The sequence below is a fragment of the Mus pahari genome, chromosome 18 (genome assembly GCF_900095145.1).
Source record: "Mus pahari chromosome 18, PAHARI_EIJ_v1.1, whole genome shotgun sequence".
Taxonomy (NCBI): Eukaryota; Metazoa; Chordata; class Mammalia; order Rodentia; family Muridae; genus Mus; species Mus pahari.
In genome coordinates, this window is record NC_034607.1 from 17129391 (window position 1) to 17145043 (window position 15653).

General features: G+C 49.0%; 1 protein-coding gene across 6 annotated transcripts in view; it reads right to left on the bottom strand.

The window, feature by feature from the left end:
• Daam2 (dishevelled associated activator of morphogenesis 2) overlaps positions 1 to 15653 on the bottom strand; it is a 112472-nt gene that overhangs the window by 74502 nt on the left and 22317 nt on the right. Inside the window, exon 1 of one of the 6 annotated variants that reach the window (XM_029531235.1) lies at positions 1177 to 1403. The exons of the other annotated variants lie outside the window; for them this stretch is intronic. The gene's annotated coding sequence lies outside the window, so the exon portion shown is untranslated. Of the gene's footprint in view, positions 1 to 1176; positions 1404 to 15653 lie in introns of those variants that run through there. 6 annotated transcript variants of the gene reach the window in all.

The window sequence follows — 15653 nt, forward strand, 5'->3', positions numbered from 1 at the left end:
ACACACACACACACACACACACACACACACACCACACACACACACAAATTCCTATAGCATCTAAAGAGTAGATAAGCCCTTGGCATAGTCACCAATGCCTTCAAGGTACACAATAAGTGGTAGTGACCACTGTGACTCTGTGGAGACAGCCTTATCCTCCCCACCCCCAATAGAAACCCAGATCTACCCAACATCTAGATTGCTTCCTGGCGTCTTCTGCTTCAGCAAACCCCCTGTTCAGACTCTGGCCCAAAGAAGAGCTTAGATTTCAGCAAAGGGCTTTCCTGAAGTAGAAGCCCTGATCTTGGAAGAGCAGAAGTTGCCACTGAGTTCTGCCTTGTTCACTGGAGGCCCAAGGACTCGGGCTTCCTCAAGCATGCGTGCATAGGTATACCCAGGCATCTGAGGTCAGCTTCACCTGTGCGCATGCCCCAGGAAATGGGGTTAGAGGACCATTTGCTCTGCACTATGGGGTGCTGGCTCAGTCCCGTTCTCCCAGCATGGACCTGGACCTTTTGCCCATGTGTTCCCATGCCAACTCTGGTGACCGGGGCCTCCGCCTGAGGCCATGTTCCCAGGCTTGCACAGTAACAGGCTCTCCATTCTTCCCTGCCCTTGGCAGATCTGACACCTCCCACTATGGCACTGTGTGCTGTGGTCCAGGGACAGCTTTCTTCAGTCCAAGAGGACAACATGGACTTAGGGAGCAAGCCTGGTCTGTCCCTGTCCCCTTGCCCAGGAGGAAGAGGGCTTGGCTCTAATCCCCTGCTGAGATAGACAACTTTCACTGGATATCAGATCCACATGGTTCTGCTCTTTGCCCAGGGTCTAGAGACCATACCCCTCTAGGGCATTTTCACAAAGTACCCCAGAGTCCACACTGGCTACACTTTATTTTGAAGGAGTAAGGGCTGCCATCCGCCCCTCCTGATCACCAGTCTTCAGACTGGCTCCAGCTTGATCCAGATGGCAAACTTCAACTTCATGCCTCAAGAATGACAGCTGGGAGGGGAGCTGAGGTTATCCCCGCATGCAAGGGAATCCCAGCCCCCCCCCCCCGTCACATCTGCCCATCCCAGTCTGCCATCAAGAATCAGGGCAACAAACCCCAGATCTGCACTCTGAAATCCACAGTCGACGGAGGGACATGGGGCAGTAAGTTTCTTTCACACTCACCGGAACACATCCAGCTACTTTCCAACTTCCTTTTCTGAGGTCCAGACCTCAAACATCAACCAGGAGCCTCCCATGGCCCAAAGCCAAGGCCCAGCTACTAAGAGGTTTCAGGCAGGGAGTCCTGGGGGCCACGGACTCCTGGGGGTGTGCAGATCATTGGAAGGGAGGACTTTTTCCTCTAGACATTCTGGACCCCAATTGAGCTCAGGAGGATCCCAGTTGCAACCCAGCAGAACTCAGCAGGAGAAGCAGGACTGGCTATCAGAATCCCAGGGTGCAGAGATCTTAGCTGCCTCTCTTAAAGAGACAGACTCCCTGAAATGTTCTGGATGAGCAAGACACAAGGAATAAAGGAAGAGGGGGAGGGGAAATCAGAAAAGTGGGGGAGGGAGGGAAAGGAAGGAAGGACTGGGAAAGAAATGAGAAGGAGGGAAAGTGGGAAAGAAGAAAGGTGAGAAAGAGTGAGGGAAGATGAGACAGCGTCCTTCAGGGGGAAGTGCTGAAGCAGCACTGGCCCTTCCACACACACACACACACACACACACACACACACACACACACACACACTGGAGAGGAGCCTGGTCCCTAGGGTGAGAAGCTTATGGGCCCTCCATTCTACAGGACTTGGAGGTGGAAGATCCCTTTCTCAAGGCCAGCTTTAGTGTAGGGCTGGACCTACTTAGAGAGCAAAGCGATAGCCCAGAGCAAACCCAAGTGGCTCACTGTGTGCAGGAAGGTAGGAACTGTTGCTGTGACTCCCAGCAGAGTGAATTGCTGTCTCTTGGATAATGAGTGGCAAGGTCCAGATTAGACTGGATTGGGGATCAGCCTTTCATCCTCTTGGACACTAGGATTAGTTTAAGTGTCAGAACACGTGACCTTCAACGCAGGGGGCTGCTTTCCAAGGCCCACTGGAAGGAAAAGCCCCACCCTCCAGTAGTCAAACCTACCCTGTATGGAAGATGGAACTGGCTTTAATTTGTTTTAGTTTGTCCCCCTTCTTTGTAATAGTCTGCCTGACCTACGTTGGATAAGGGGAAGTTATTCTTTATAAAGAGGAAAAACCCTAAAAGTTTAAGTTTCACCTCATTTCTCCTGTCCAGGCATCTCAAACAATGCAAAGATCAGGCAGAGAAGACGGAGGCAGACTGTAAATTCTAAGTGAAAGGAAGTTTCCAGGCTTTTGTAAAAAAGTGCGCTCTCTCTCTCTCTCTCTCTCTCTCTCTCCCTCCTTCCCTCCCTCCCTCCTTCTCTCCTTCACTCCCTCTCTCTCCCTCCCTTCCTCCCTCTCTCCCTCCCTCCCTCCCTCCCTCTCTCTCTCTCCCTCCCTCCTCCCTCCTCCTTCTCTGTTTGCATGTGTATGTGCCTGGCTGTTCTTGAGTGCAGTTCCCACAAAGGCCAAAAGAGGGCATCTGATTCCCTTAGAACCGGACTTAGAGGTGATTGTGAACCACCCTGCAAGGCTACTGTAAACCAAACTTAGGTCCCGTGCAAGGGCAGCACACAGCAGCACTGAAGCAGCTCTCTACCACCTCTAGAGGCAGGTTTTAAATAAAATTAAAACAAGCACATTTGCTTTCAAACAACATAGAAATGAAAAGCTTTTATTAAAAAAAAATATATCAACTTACTAATTTAAAATTTCAGTTTTCTAAATTCTTTAAGCTGTTTGAGACCCTTCATCAACATCTTACCTACACCCCACCCCACCCCACCCCACTCCCAGCTTTCCTTTACACCCCACTCAGCAATAAGATCTGAGGATCAGAGATCTCAAGCCAGGGTTACTCAGTCCTCTTCCTCCAAGAACCTGGGCAATTTCAAAACCAGGCTGGATAATCCCAGCCATGATAGAGCCTTCTGCCCACTTCAAGGAACCAACTGTTCCCCTCTGCAGTACCCCAGGCTTTGCCCTGCACTGTGGTCTGAATGTCTGTGGCTTCCTCAAATTCAGCTTAGTGCACAATATGATTTCACTCAGAGACAAGGCCTTGGGGGTGGGGGGGGGGAGAGTGGCTCTCAAAGGCTGAGCCATCACAGATGGAATTAATGTCCCCAGAAGAGAGATCTCAGAGAGTTACTGCACGCTTTGCACCATGTAAGGACACAGTATGAAGACAGCTGCCAGTGAACTGGAAAACCAACCCTCACCAGATATCAGATCAGCAGCCCCCTGCCACTTGGACTTCCACACATGCTTGTTAAGGTCACCACTCTGGCAATTTATTATAGCAACTTGCACTGGTGAAGGCAACATCCAGAGTTTGCTGTTACAACTGACATCACTCTCGATTCTAATTAATTTCATGTCTATGCACTCTTCTATTCCAGACATCTATCTAGCACCAGGAATTTGTGGCATAATGCAAATATGATGGTAATAATAGTAATACTAATATTACTACTACTACTAATGATAAGTGCTAATAATAGTAGTAGTCATTGTTAGTATTTGAACGTGTATATATTTTCGGAAGTTACTCATATAGCTACTCTTTTGAACTTCCTAACAGGCTGTCTAGAAAGGTGTCAGAACTGACAGATACAAATGTTATAGGGGTGGATACAGTGTCTGCGTCCTTGGACTTTGGCCTTTGGTTTAGCTAGAGCACTTCAAAGAGCTGACTAGGCTCTCTGCCCTTGTTTGTAGCTGGACCAAGCTGTTCTGGTCCCTGGCCCCTGCCCTCTACATGCCTCCCCAGCTTGGCTGTCAGCTTCCCTTTTAGCCAGGCAGAAGTCCATCAGGCTGGGATGATGTTTCCCAGCTGATATGTAGCACAGAATCTCTTTGCTAGTGCCTGCTACAGGGCCCAGAAGGATCTTTCAAGCCTCCTGCAGGAAAATTTTGTCACCAAACTCCAGCTGGACCCAAGCAGGCAGTTGTGCACAACGTTGCCACTGGGAGAGGGTGTGGAGCAACTGTACACAGGATGCCAGCCAGCATCAGAAGGGACTTCCGAGAATGTAGCGCATCGGCTCCACTCAAGAGAGCCAGGAAAGCCAGAGCCCAGACTGGGAAGGGACTTGTCAAAAACTCTGAATGAGATGGTGGCCAAAGGACAGCTGGCCCTGAATCCAAAAAGGACACAACGGACTGGGACAATATTAAAAAGGGAGCCACGGAACTCCATCAATTTGCAGGAGGTTCTTCAGTGGCAGAAGTGGTACAGAGGATTCCAAATGCAGCACCAGATAGAGAAAACATGGGATAAAGCAAAGAACAGTGACAGGCCTGAGGACCCAGATCAGTAAACTACATGCTTGCCCCACAAAGCATGAGGACCTGGGTTCAAATTCCCCTGGTCACACATATGAGCTACATAAGGCAACTGTGTCTGTATTTCTAGTGCTGAGGAGGCAGAGACCGGAGGATGCTTAGAGCTCACTGGCTGGTTAGTCTAGCAGAATGGATATGCTCAAGTTCACTGAAACACTCTGTCTCAAAAAAAAAAAAAAAAGTTGGAAGAAGTTTAAGGAAGATGCCTTAACATCTGCCCTCCACCGGCATGCGAAATGTATGCGTGCATACATGCACATACCCATACATACACATTTAAAAACTAACAAATAGAAAGCAGAGGAAGGTTTCAATAACAGTATTTGTGTTTGTTCCCCCAGGAGAACAGACCACAGACTCACAGATCCCCATCTACAGCTCTCCCTAAGACGTGGGCACACACATCTAAGTCCCGGCTGATTTCCACATTGGCTTAGCAGAAAGTGCTGAAGGTGATCCCACAGCAGACCGCGGTTGGATATGTCCCCTCATCCCCACATAACAAAATGTGTTCAGTTGTCTATGCTGGTGACTGGTACTTAGTCAAAAAGTCTTGGTTCAGGCACAAAGCTGACAGAACGTCCTGACTAATTTGTAGCTGAGTCCAGCCATATGACTAATTCTGCCCCCAAAAAGTAAGAGTAGAAGTTGGAAATTGTGATGGTTCATTTTGTGTGTCAATTTGGCTATGCATAGGGCCAGATGTGGGTCAAACACCGGTCCAGATGTTGCTATGAGGGGATGTTTTACACTGGGTCGGCATTCTAACTGGAAGATTTGGGATAAGGCAGGCTACCAGAGCTTTGATATAGCCATCTATGGGTCTCCAGTCAGCCACCACTGTGTAGGCTGATTTTATTAAGCAAATCTAGACAGATTGTGCAATGGCTTGTATATGCTCAGCCCAGGGTGTGGCCCTGTTGGAGTAGGTATGTCACTGAGGGTGTGGGCATTAAAGCCCTCATCCTAGCTGCCTGGAAGCCAGTATTCTGCTTGCAGCCTTCAGATGAAGATGTAGAACTCTCAGCTCCTCCTGTACCGTGCTTGCCTGGATGCTGCCATGTTCCCACTTTGATGATAATGGACTGAACCTCTGAACCTGTAAGCCAGCCTCAATTAAATGTTGCTCTTATAAGCGCTGCCTTGGTCATGGTGTCTGTTCACAGCAGTAAAGCCCTAACTAAGGCAGATGGGTAAACAGCAGATTCTATTGTCTCGGCTCCTTTAGAGAAGCCTGACAACTCAAGAATCCTCAGAGGCATAGAGCTTTCCATTGGCAAATTAGAAATTTCTGTTCACCTTCTCTCCTGGGCACTGAGCAGCAGATCTACTTGTAGATTAGGGCAATACATGACCCTTGTCGTTATCCTATCAGGACACCTATGATCTTACAGTATGAGGTCACACATTGTCTCATTTAATCTTCACCACAGGTGTCCTTCAGACATGTCAGAAGTGAGACTGGAACAGGAAATGTGGTGTCTGAGGACTTTGTAACTCTTCCCTTTAGAGGTTGGGAATTTTCCCACATGTTCTTGAAGGGCTAGCCAGCTTACGCCAGCCTCCATGTCTAGATAGGTCAGGCCAAGCCATCATTTTCTTGGGTATCACCATCATCCACTTTTAAAGTAACATCTGTTTAAGCAGCCTCTGTTCCTGAGTGAATATCATGAGCAGACCCCTGCTGTCATCCACGAGAGATAGGTAGCACGAGCAAGAATTAGATGTCCTGTTGTGTCGCAAGTCCCTGGAATGTGGGGGTTGTTCGTTAACCAAGCATAATCAACCTCATACAAACCGACAGGCTGGTTGTCTTATGGAAATATGATCATGTGGAGACATCCAAGAATGTCACTAATCACAGGTGTATGTCTGTCTGTCTGTCTGTGACTTATGTAAACAGGAATCCCTGGGTCACAAAAGAGCGTGTCAGATTCACAGGAGCTGCAGTTACAGGCTGTTGTGAGCCACCCAATGTGGGTACTAAAAAATGAACTCAGGTCCCTCTGGAAAACCAGTAACTGCTCTTAACCACTGATCCATCTTTCCAGTCCCCCATAAAAGGATTTTGATCTCAGAGTCCACAGCCCTTCCTCCAACCGCACAACCTCTTTCTCTGTTTGTCTTGTGGGCCTAGGAGTCTTGGGCCAGAATCCAACCACAGTCGTATCAAGGCCACCAGTGTACAGTCTCAATGGTGAAACTTCCCCAGGACATTCTCTGAGTTCTGCTGGGGACTCTGACCTGGATCTGGAATGAGAAGCTTTCCAAAGAACAAAATTTTCCACTCGGACAAGAATGTTAAACACGGTTTAAAAAAAAAAAAAAAAAAACCAACAACAACTTGGTACTAGAAATGAGTTGTTGAATATTTATAAACGCAAACCAAAGGCCATTCCCCGTGGGATTTCTTGCTGCATGAGGAGGGTCAAGAGGACCAGAAAGGGATCTGGACACAGAGCAGACTGTCTTCAGAGGGCTTGAGTGGAGCCCTGTGGGGATTCCATCCACCCAACACACAGGCTGCTTCTTGGAAGTCAAGAGCAACCCAGAGATAGCAGGCACCCTAAATCTTTCTTATCAGTGGATACATCCTGTCCCCTAATCTTAAATACACTGCAGAGATAAACTCTGGGGCAGCATAAGATGCCGCAGGCCCCATTTATTATAGGAAGAATTTAGCTTGCCATGGCTCCCAGCAGGGAGTGTTTCTCCGTCGCATTCCCCTCCCCATTCCTACACACACTCCCAGTGGACACTGGTAAATATCTGGAGATGTTTTAAGCTGTCACAACTACAGAATGTTCTATAATCTCTGGTATACAAGGATGCTACTAGTTATTTCACAATGTGCGGGACAGCTTCCTACCCTACCATGACACACTACAAAAGTTATCTGGCTCAAGACTAAACATTCTGATTGAAAGTAAATCCATATATATATATTGCAAACATGCACTACCACATACAGGGGTTTCTGGGAGTGCTGACGATCACATCCAGTCCCTGGTGTTTGCATAGTAAGCACTTCAGCAACTGAGAAAGCTTTCCAGTCCTAGACCCTTGTTTCTAAGTGTATAAAGGTTAGGAGAACATTTAGAAAATGATATCCTTCCACGGGAATACACACACACACACACACACACACACACACACACACATACACCAACTGACCATACTGGAGAGCATTCTACCAAACAGTATGGCTGATAGCAGTGGTGTTCTGACAGATGTCATGGTTGCTGTCTTTTCTTCTCTAGGGACGACCAGAGTGTGTGTGTGTGTGTGTGTGTGTGTGTGTGTGTGTGTGTGGTGGGGGGGGTGTTCATTGCTAAGAAGCTGTCTTTAGGTTTTGAAAGTGAAAAGAAGCATGGTTTAGGACGTGAACGTGGGAACAAAGAACCCCTCACTATCAGTGTGATACACAGAGGTACTTGTTTGTTGAATTGCTGGCGCGCACTGAAGGAAGGGAGGAGGAGGGCTGAACGCCATGCCTTTTGGCCCAAATCCTCTCTTGTAGAGTATAGATGTCTAGTATCTACTTTCAAATTGTTTGCACTGCTATAACATAAACACTGTCAGTCTCACTCCCAAACCACTGTGAAGTTAGTTATGTTCATAAAACTCTTAGGCTGGGCGAATTGTGAGTGTGTGTGTGTGTGTGTGTGTGTGTGTGTGTACCATTTCTTGTGAGCTGAGTGTGTGTGGGGTGCCATTAAAGTAATCAGCGTGCACATCTCCTTGAACACACTCTGTATTAGGAGCAAGAGGCCTGGGAGAAGGACGCCTGCAGGTCCGAGAGTGACAGGCACACGCAGACAGAATGAAAATCCCCAAGGTCTTCCTCCTGAGCCATCTCTCCAGCCCCACTTAATACTCTTACCTTGACAGAAGTGGGAACCCAGAGGAGGACATCAACCACCCCCTTCCACTGTGGGCTCTCAAGCCCAGGGATTCTCAGGCCTCTATGGATACCCAGACTCTCCAAGAGCCTGCTGGTGCTCAAGCTGCTGGGCTGCCCCCAGCTGTGGGCAGGAATTAAAGGTAGGCCCAAGAGCTGACAATTCTAGTAAGCTCTCTAGTGACAGAGGCCCTAAAATACCCACATTTGGAGAACTCTGTCCTCTGCTTACAGTCAGGGGGACAGGATTCAACTGACTAATTCTAAAGCAGGTCTCATTGCGTGACATGGGATCATACTAGGAGCTATTGGCAAGCTTCAGTTAGTACAAGCTAACCTGAGAAGGATGGAGGGGGAGGAAAGTGATTAGCACACAGGATCCATCTTGGAAGACTTCCTGGAAGGAAAGCCTTGTGGTTAGAAATGATAGTGGCATCACTACTACATCCTCTCACCTACCCCATACACACTCCGGGTGGCAGGGTTCGGCTTGCAGCTCCCTCATTTAGGGGACCACAATGCCCCAGGATTATCTGGCTTTCCAGTGCTGGGCTGCTAAACCCTTTATATACACTGACCCTTTGGCCTGAGAAATTTTTATGTGACCTTGGGTTTATGCATATATGAAACAGGCAGACAAACCAAACATTTACTGATATGTTAAGTTTAGTTTAAAGCTATTCTTGGGGGGTTGCTGAGAAATGGCTCAGGGGATAAGGTATCTTGCCATCTGGTTATAAAAGCCAAACAACCCGAAATGACTCCTCAGAATCCACCGAAAGGAAGAGAGACTGACTCCATATAGTTGTCCTCTGACCTCCACAAGTGTGCCCACCCCCACCCCACATACACCCGTAGACACACACATACACATAATAAATTAGATAGGTAGAGAGACAGACAAATCGATCAAGCGAGCTTGTGGTGTGCATATCATTTCACTACTCATTAAAGACAAGTGTACATCTCCACGCTAATGAGATGGGATGTGTCTCTGCTTAGTTCTGTCAGCTTGGCACACACTAGAGTCGTCTGGGAAGAGGGAGCCTCAGCTGAGGAGCTGCCTCCATCAGACCGGCCTGTGGAGCGTTGTGGGGGCGTTGTCTTGGTTGCCTGTTGATGTGAGAGAGCAAAGAATGGAGGTAGTTACTTGCCTCGTGTTAGGCTGCACAGTCAAGAGGGGAGATATAAAAATGTATAGAGACTAAAAACCCAGACTCTTTCTAACCCTAGGGAGATAGGCTTGCAAACTGTTTTTTCTAGTGGTGTTCTGCTTTTTTTATATCCCATTTATAGCTTCCTCTTTCTCTTTTCCTCCCAGTGCCCCCCAACCTCCCCTCTGCCCCCCCATCCACTCATCCTCAATTTCTCCTCAGAAAAATGACAGGCCCATGGATGTCAATCAAACATCACATATCAAGTTGCAGTAAGATTAGGCGCCTCCCCTTGTATTAAGGTGGGATAAGGTAACCCAATAGGAGAAGAGGGGTCCAAAGAGCCAGAGACAAGCCCCTGCTCCCACTCTCGGGAGTCCCACAAGAAGACTAACATACACAGCTGCAGAAGACCTCGGTCGGTCCCATGCAGGCTCCCTGATTATTGGCTCAGTCTCTGTGAGCCCCTGTGAACCCAGGTTAGTTGATTCTCTTGTGGTGTCCTTGACACACACACCCCCCCCCCCCCCCCCCCCATTCGTTTTTTTTTTTTTAAAGATTTATTTATTTATTATATGTAAGTACACCGTAGCTGTCTCCAGAGGGTCCCCCCCCCCCCCCCCGGCTCCTATGATCCTTCCTCCTCTCTCCTACAGGATTCCCTGAGCTCCGCCTCACATTTGCCTGTGGGTCTCTGCATCTGTTTCCATCAGTTGCTGGCTGACCATTGGATGAGACATCAATCTATGACTATAGCAGAATATCATTAGGCATCATTTCACTGACTTTTTTTTTTTTGCCAGTCATGTTTGGTTCTATCCTAAGTCTCTAGGCATCCGGCCTCTGTGACCTGGCCCTCCAGGCAGTGTCAGGAGTGGGTTCCCTCTCATGGAAGCGTCTCAAGCTGGACCAGTCGTTGGTTGGCTACTCCCACAATTTCTACATCACCTCTTTACCCCAGCAGGACAGATTGTAAGTCAAAGGCTTTATGGCCGGGTTGGTATCCTGATCCCTCTGCCGGCCTGTTCAGGCTCTATGTCTCTCATTGCTAGGAGTCTTAGCTAGGGTCACCCTTGGAGACTCCTGGGAGTTTCCATTGCACTAGGTTTCCAACTCGCCCCTGAGATATGTCCCCATTTCCAGTTGTCTCCCCCAGTAGTTTCTCCCTCCACCCACCCACCACCTGATACACTTCTATATCCATTCTTCAGTTGAGGGATACTTAGGTTGTTTCCATCTGCTTCTAGGTATTTTCACAACAGTACAGGAGTTGACTCGAGAGGACACAATTACAGGGGTCAGTCCTGTCCTCCCACCGTGTGGGAGAAAACATCCTTCAGGCCAATCCCTGAAGACTCGTCAGGTTCACAGTAAGCATCTTTCCCCACTGAGCCATCTCACGGGCCCGAGTTTTGCTTTTTATCATCAAGAGGGAACGAAGCCGGGCGTGGTGGCGCACGCCTTTAATCCCAGCACTCGGGAGGCAGAGGCAGGTAGATTTCTGAGTCCGAGGCCAGCCTGGTCTACAGAGTGAGTTCCAGGAGAGCCAGGGCTACACAGAGAAACCCTGTCTCGAAAAACCAAAAAAAANAAAAAAAAAAAAAAAAAAAAAAAAAAAAAAAAAAAAAAAAAAAAAAAAAAAAAGAGGGAACGGTCCCTTTAAAGAAATTGCCACACTCTCCTAGAGCTTTTTGTCCCTGTTGCTTTTCTCTACCCCCACATCCTCCCTGCTTCCTCTTGGCACCCATCCTCTTTCTCGGACTCCTGGGTGTAAATGGAAGGCTGCACTCAACCTGTTCCCTGGAGCCTCTGGTCTCAGTCTACCTCACACTATCATACTGAGCTGCTGGGGTGTGTGAAAAGAGGTACCTCTCCACCGAGGGGCAACCTGCAGGTCACCACTTACTTCTACTCATGGGATTTCACATTTCACAGCTACCTGAAATGATTCACAGAGACTTCTTCATGCAATAAATGGGCTGTTCATACCATGGGTAACTACACAGAAAGTGACCAGGATATAAACACAACTGTGTGCGCACAAGACACACGTGCATATCCCCAGGCATGAACAGTTCTCTGAGATGCTGCTCCATCTCAGAAGAAAATACCACCGGGTTGGTTAGTGCCCTCAGATGACCGGGGAAAGGTAGTTCTCATCTGTGGTTAGAGGGGTTGGGCAGCTGGAGAGGGGGCTTCAGGAGGAGCCAATCCACTTCCTTCTGGCTCTGAAGTCCACACTTATTTTCCTGGCCTGGATCACGGCTGCTCCCCAGAGTTGAGCCTCTCGCTGTCGTGGTGATACACACGCTCCCCAAGAACGCCTGGCCGTTCAATGAGGAATTCTTGTGTAGCTGAGATTCTTGGAAGCGAGACAAAGATTAATGAATGACTGGCTCCACTCTCGTTCTGGAAACCCTTGAGGCTCCCAGCAGCGTGAGGGGGACGGGGGAGGCAGGGAAAGGAGACAGAGTTGAAGGCGACAGGATGGATGTAGCGTAGACAGTTGAATTTACCAGCTAGTCCATAGTTGACCCTGCTCAGAAGTGCCTGACTGAACAGCCATCAACACCAGAGACTTCGAGTTCTAAGTCACAGCAAAAGCCAGGAGGCTGAAGGTCAAGTTCATCAAAAATGGAGATGGTTGGGACCTACGGAGGTCATGGGGTCAGGCTCATCTTGCTTAGGGTTTCCCCCTGGACTGTTAGTTACAGGACTCCGGGTCAGTCACTTACACTCGCAGGACCCCAGTTTCCTTTTCTGTAAAATGGGCTCACAACCACTGCAGATGTGAAGCAAGCAGGTGGGGGTCCTAGAATGGGCAAGCATCCAGCTCAGCATCAGCACAGAGTGGGTTCTGAAGAACAACGGGAACTGTTGGGGACGTTCTGGAGTAGAAGTCTTTAGGGCCCTTGACCTGTGTCTGTTGAATATCTGTGTGACACAAGCAAGGAGGTATATAGCTCCCGAGTAGGCGTCCAAGCTGATGCTCGCTCCTTCTGAACCTGCCTAGGCCCTTCTGTGCTCCGTCACTCTGCCCCATAATCTGCTTGGATGCATGGTATGGGAGTGCGGGTGAAGCCACCCAGTGAAATTGTAAAGGCTCCCACAGGTTCCTGGAGCCTTCATCTTGAAGATGCTCAGAAGTGCCTGGCTTCCTAGGAACCAGACAGCATGTAACGGGAATCGGAGGGCTCTGGGAGTTCTGAAACCTCGCGAGAGAAAGTGGAACCTAAGGGACCACCCCCGACCCCCACCGCAGATGCCCAAGTGACCTAGAGAAACAGAACATAGCCTCTGAGTGGAGGTGGTCTTTAGTCTGATAGAAAAGGCGAAATATGAATGGAACAGAGCTGAGAGCGCATCAAAAAGAAAACAGACGGGGCTGGGCTGTGGTTCAGTACCAGCCTAGCATGCTCAGGATCCCGGCTTCAGTGCCCAGCACTCCAGAAACCCGGCATAGTGGCACACCACGCCTGTAACCACGACACTTAGGGGGCAGGGCTTAGATGGTCACCCTAGGCCACACAGTGAGTTTGAGCTGGAGGAAAAGTCACTTCCTCTCTAAAGGCTCACACATGCTGGGGGGACATGAGGTGATCCCGAGACCCACAGTCCATGAAGTTCATCCAGGGAGACTCTGCAAGGAGGACAGGGCTGTGTAGAGCTGCCCTCTGACCCTCCAGTGTCAACTGCAAGTTTTCCCCAACAGCCCCCTCCCCCACCCCACCCTCCATACGCTTGGTCTGTGGCCTGACTGAGGAGAACAGGCACCTTTCCACTAGATGGGAATTTACATAACCTCTGCATGGTAGCCATGCTGGGGTTCTGGTTACAGCAGAGGCTTTGAGGGAGATGGATGGCTGGATGGCCAAGAGGAAAAACAAACCCCACATGAGGTTCTCATTTTCTGTAGGCACGGGAGAGCAGCCCTGTGGATCCAACTATAAATACCCCAGCTGCCACTGCCACAGGATGAAAACACACGCGTGCGCACACACACAGACACACACAGAAACACACACAGACACACTCAGACATATATACACAGACACAGACACACACAGACATACACACACAGACACACACAGACACACACACAGACACACACACAGAGACACAGACAGGCACACACAGATACACACACACACAGACAAGCACAGATACAGACACACACAGACACAGACAAGCACAGAGATACAACAGACACACAGACACACACACAGATACAGACAGACACAAACACAGACACACACAGACAAGCACAGATACAGACATACACACAGACACACATAGGCACACACACAGACACACATGCAGACACACACACAGACACTGACAGACACACACAAACATACAGACAAGCACAGATACAGACACATACACATACACAGACACACACACACACAGACACAGACAAACAAACAAACAAGCACACAGATACAACAGACACATACACACACACACACAGGCACACTGATACATACAGACACAGACACACAGACACACATAGACACACACACAGACAAATACACACAGACAAACACACACACACCATGTGCATGCATGCTTCTCTGAGTTCCTGCACTAGAGAGAAAGATCAACATTTTAAAGAATTGTGCTCTATGTTGAGGGCCTCGACTTGAGGCCTGGTGGGGCACTCCTGCAAGGCTGGAGAAATAGCGCAGTGGGTAAAATGTTTGATGTGTAAGAGTGAAGACCTGAGTTCAGATCCCTAGAACCCACCGTCAAGCGAAACATGGTGGTGCACATCTGAAATCCCAGAACTCCAGTGGAGAGATGGGAGGAGCGAGGAGGAGCTGCCGGGGGCAAGCTTCTGGGCTAGCTAAGCTTAGTGCGTGCAGCCCTACTGTGTGCAGCAGCAAACAAGAAAGAGACCCTGAGTCAGACAAAGTGGAAAGTGAAGGCCCGCGCCCAGGTTGTCTCTGCCCTCCCGACACCGGCTGTGACAAGCACACATGTGCATAGATAGCCATAGAGCTGGGGGCGGGGAGGGGGGAGACTCCCACACGGGTAACTGGAGTAAAACATGGCCCTGCCCCAAATCCTGGGAACACATCTGTGGGCATGAGTGGAGTGGACGGAAAGGACTTACAGGATCTCCAACAATAGCCTGAAGGTTGCACGTGGCCGCTATAAAGGTGGCCCAAGGAAAAAGTCATAAACTTCAAACATTATGAGATATTGAAATTTTAGAAACTCAACTTCATCATGAACACATCTGGAAGAGAGAAATAAAGAGAAACCTGCCTGAGAAACTCCGTGACACCTCAGGTTGGGTCCCTAGAGGGGGAGCCCAAGGAAAGAGTTTGTATATGAGTGATTTATTGAGGAGATGCCCTTAGAAAACTCTAGAAGGACAGCAAAAGGAGACTAGAGGAATGGCATCATCAACTGAAGAGGGCTGGGTGTGGCTAGGCTCTTGAGCAGCTACAGAGGACACAACACTGGTCCCCACAAAGCAGCCTGCAGAGCGTAAGCTCTACTCCCCTAGCCCTTCCTGTGTGGTGACCAGCCTGAGGGTGCAGTCCAGGTGCAGTGTGGGAGAGTGATAGTGTCATACAGCCCCTTCCGTGGGGATGCCATCAGCCATGGCATAGCCCTAACCCCTGAGGATCGGGGTCCAACATCTACAGCATCTTGTACACAGGATCCGGGAGCCCAAGTGGTTTGTGGATCCTATGGATGGCAATGCTTTGGGTCTCACGGGGCTTGCTTTGTTTTTGGTTAGCCTGCAATGCTTCCAGACTCAAGCTTCAGAGAGGGGTACACAGTACTAATTGTCACCTATGCTAACAGTCCTGAGGACATGACAGTCTGAAAATGCTAGTCTGAAAATGCCCACTTTCCCACCCCTGACTCCACGAGAATCTGGGCCCTGCTAGACTTTCCCAGTTTAGCTCATTTCTGGATAGGACTTTCATAGCAGAGAGTGGGAGAGAAGTTAGCGGGATGGACATTTCTGACACATTGTATTCTTTCTTCCTGCCTGGATGCAAATGAGAAGTAGAGATGATGCAGCAATTTTGTAACCCTAAAGCAATAAGCAAAGACACAAGAGTCATTCTAGTGATGGCTGGAGAGAGAGAGAGAGAGAGAGAGAGAGAGAGAGAGAGAGAGAGAG